Raw genomic sequence first — 4,266 nt, 5'->3', positions numbered from 1 at the left:
TCATCTCAATCTACTACTCCCTCCGTTCCTAAATATAAGTCTTTTAGAGGTTTCAATGAGAGACTACATACGGAGCAAAATGAGTGAATTTAGACTTTAAACTACGTCTACATATATCTGTATGTAGTTCATAGTGAAATCTCTAAAAAGACTTATATTTAGGAACGGCGGGAGTACATGCCACTCAATAACCAGCTACAGGAAAATAAAACTACTCCCTCCATTCCCTTATACAAGGCCACAAACTCAAATTACAGGTACCTAGGTAAAATTTAATGACTACTTTACAAGCCAACTTTTCTTCTTGTCATTTGGAATCATTAATATGTCTGCATGCATGCAACGAAGGAATGAGAAGAAAGTAGCACACTGTCATTATGACTACACGCATGCAAGTATTAAACAAGTTGCTACTATGAGAAAACATCATTAAATTTTGCTTCGGTTACTGTTAGTGGCCTTGTATAGATGCAAAATGTATTTTTCATAGTGGCCTTGTATAAGGGAATGGAGGGAGTACAACCTTTGTACCAAAATATAAGACCTTTTTTTGGTTTGCATAGGGTATAAAAACGTCTTACATTTTGTTACGGTGGAAGTACAAAGCAGTATTTCAAAAATGAACACCAATGATTACTTGGGAATGCAAGACTGGACACATCTCTGAACTTTCTCCCTGTCATCAAACTCTCACCAGAATAAGATCAGCTGCAGGTAAAAATTCAAGCTAATGATTGACGTACACCAAATTTTTTTTAGTCACCCTCGCTTCACTGTAAGAAATATAGCCTAGTTCCACCATGATTATATGAAGCAAAACGACATAAACCGGCTTAGATCGAAGGAACCCAATGAGTCTTGCTGCAAAGATGGGGGAGAATGATTGGGAAAGCTGACCTTGGCATCGACCATCCCTGATGACTCCACCCGATCAGTGCTCCTCTCCCTCCCATATTTTCTTCACCGGCGACCAATGCTCCTCCCTGATCGGTTACTCGCCGGCGTCGCCCCTGCGCTCCAGATCCGGCGAGGAAATCGGCTGGCCCGGCCTCCTTTCTCCCCTCCTGCTGCAGCCGCAAGGCTCCCCGGAGGAAGACGCGGAGGAGAGAGACGAGGAGAGGAGAGGTTGCTTGCAAGGACAGAGAGCGTGGACAAGAGAAAAGGGGTGGCGGCGGCGCTAAATCAACCGAGGCCATGAGCAGGGGTGGGGCGACGGCCGCGGTAACCCTAGCCGCCACTTAGGGAGGAGAAACGAGAGAGAGAGCGAAAATAGGAGACGAGCAGGGGATCGACGGTTCGACGCTTTTTACCTTTTTTTCTTCCTATATGGCACAGTAAATGCCAGGTGGATCACCCAGCGATCGCGCTTTGTGCGCACGTTAATGTTTTTAATATCTAAATAGTTCATCCCACTATCTCTAAACATGCAAGGTGTCCACGTCAGCATCTAGCCACGTCATCACTTCTCCATCAAGCAATGCGTCTGCATGCAGTCATGAGACATGCATACTCTGGGCCGTCATATCTGCCATGCAAAAAAAATCAAAAGAAATAGATTTCGGTGTGTTTTTTATAGTGAGCACCGAAACCCAGACGTCTCATCAGCAAATCTATATCTATACCTATTAATAAAGGGCTATTGTTTCTTACCACCGTAATTTCGTCCGTTTTTGGTCCGTCCACCTTTTCCATATTATATTTTCTTTACCCGAGACGGTACTAATCTATGTAGCTGCCCATAACATCAAAAACATCACGTTCGTACCGACTTGGGCTGGCAGGCTGGGCCGTTGGCCCAACTTCAGGGTAACGCGAGAAGGAAAAAAATCAAGTGTGCGTGAGGACTCGAACTCGCCAGCCAACTGAACTAGGCCTACCTATACATTAACAGGTAGCGGTTAGTATTCTTATCAATAGTACCACCTCGCCCTTTGAAAGGCAGAACCATCAACTTATATACGTGGTCAAATTACCTATCATCAATCACCTAATAAGCCGGCTCGGAAATTGGTGATCGGAGGGTCAGGAGTTGGTACGCAGAAAGGAAGGAAGGATTCTCGAAAAAAAAAGAAAGGAAGGATTGTGTACGGAAGAAATATTGAAAGGAAGTAAGGATTCTCGAGAAAAAAAAAGGAAAGGAATTATGGGCAATCAAATGGGGCAAAAAGGAATCAGTACTATTGTGGGATAATTAAGGAAGGGGATTCCTAATGCAAGCTTGAGAAATATGGTGGGTAATTAAGAGAGATTCTCCTAAGACACGCTTGCATGCGCTCTACAAAATAAAATTGAGTCCTACTATGCTATGTGGCAAGCAATAAAAGAGGAATCCTAAGAGATATACTTTTTATGGGTCCAAAAATTCTTTCGTAAAACAATTCATCTTTTTCTGGTTATTGGTTATCTCGTCCAAGCAAGCAACATACACGATGAAACATCACATTTCAATGAAAGACTGCATTAATTAATGCGAAGAAGCTCACTGTCTGGGTATACATGATGGTCCACTAAAGGCAGGAAGGAGAACCGTGGGGCTCAGGAGATTTTGATAACAAACATGGACGAGGCGACGAGAACGGGCGGAAATAGGTCAAGGGATGAGATAGGTAACAATGTCCCCCGTTGCAACGCACAAGCATTTGTGCTAGGGATAATGAGATGGGGAATGGGAAGAGAGACAGTGTGTGTAGTTCATCTCGCAACGACAATGTCTTCTTTTTCTGAGAGCGTGCGTGTTTGTGTAGGCAAATCCTTATGTTTGGTCCAAGCCCAAATAGTGCAAAAAACAATTACAAATATAATATAATTTTCAAAAATACAAAACATTCTTAAAAAAACATCTGTTAAAAAAATTCTTTTTTAGAGAAATGTTCCAATTTAGTAAAAATGTTAACTATTCTTAAAAAAGTGTTCCAATTTTTATGTAAACGTTAAATTTTATTAAAAATAAGAAAATTTTCATGTTTAACCTTATCATCGACATTTATTAAAATTAGATATAAAAAAATGATGCACAATGGCACATGAAGCAGGTTTTTTAGGCTAACCATACGCTTTATTTATTGCTCAATAATGTTGTAAGAATACACCTTTTTAGCACATGAAGCAGGTTATGTCCCTTTTCTCGCCCAGTGCAACGCACGGACATTTGTACTAGTTATTACTCATATGAAAAAAAGAAGCCCAATCGTCTCATCTAACTCTTGATGTCTATCTAAAACAAAAGGAAGCCCAACCGTCTAATGTTATTCCCACGTCCTGCTTCCGTTTCATCTTTTTCTCTTCTAAATAAAGAACGATCGATCTTTTACCCTGGCAGCTTTCACCTTGGTCTTCCACTCCTCTCTGTATCCAGTGGGATATGTACAAGAGTCATGTGATGGCATCCTTTTCAGTCTGGGGGACGAGTAGGTGGAGAGGCCGGCCAGCCGGCCAAGGTCTCGGCCGTGGCATGGATGTTCACGAAAACTGCTTCGTGTAGCGTTGATCATTCAATAGGGTGTGGCCGTGCGGCCGTGCCGGACAGGCCTTCCCTCTTCAGCCCTATGTTTGTCTCCGCGACACAATGGCAACAAAGTACTAGCATATCAGGATTCAGGATCCCTTGAATGGAATTCACATTGAAAACTTCCTGAAGGATTTCTCTGTTGATTGACACTGTGATCATAAGGTATTGTACTGTAGACAAAGATGTTCACTGTCCTTTAACTTCTGCCACTCATCCTTCCTATATTGTCATAGTGATTTTCTCTATTACTTTGGATTGTTCTTAACCTGCCTATTAATTTGATTTCAGTCAGATGCGTGTAGTTAGATTGGAGTGGGTACGTTAATTACTAGGTGTGCATGTTCATGCCACATAGGTGTTCTTTTGCATTAGTGCTTTCCTCCCATTGATTTCTTTTGCCATGCTCAGTGTATCATTCAAGTCAGTGGATCCTTTTTCATTCTTGATTCATGCATATTCGGTTGCTGCACTTAAGATCTTCTTTTAGCTTTTCACTAATCTTCATATTTGGATAATCTAAAAGGAGAACCTCTTGCAGGAAGGAGCATTGTATTTGTCGCCATGGTTGGGAATAATTACAAATGGGAAATATGGTCATATGATGAGTAACAGTTTCCACTTGCTTCCATAATGCAGTATTTTCATAACTATTAATCTTCAAGGTTAGTCAAATTTTCAATTTATACACATTATTATCTCAACCAACCTGTTTTAGCAAATTGCCCATATTTGCTTCAATTTTCAGAAAGGCAAGCTAG

At 41.3% G+C, this 4,266-nt stretch overlaps 1 long non-coding RNA gene across 1 annotated transcript; it reads right to left on the bottom strand.

The window, feature by feature from the left end:
- Positions 1 to 538: 538 nt before the first annotated feature.
- LOC120973554 (uncharacterized) lies at positions 539 to 1,282 on the bottom strand. Its single transcript, XR_005768659.2, has 2 exons — positions 898 to 1,282; positions 539 to 708 (listed from the first exon to the last, which is right to left on the bottom strand). It is a non-coding gene; the product is annotated as an uncharacterized lncRNA (long non-coding RNA).
- Between the last annotated feature and the right edge of the window lie 2,984 nt (positions 1,283 to 4,266).

This window comes from Aegilops tauschii, chromosome 1, assembly GCF_002575655.3.
Source record: "Aegilops tauschii subsp. strangulata cultivar AL8/78 chromosome 1, Aet v6.0, whole genome shotgun sequence".
Classification (NCBI taxonomy): Eukaryota; Viridiplantae; Streptophyta; class Magnoliopsida; order Poales; family Poaceae; genus Aegilops; species Aegilops tauschii.
Note: the sequence above shows the minus strand (reverse complement) of the source record. Positions and strands in the feature narration are given on the sequence as shown.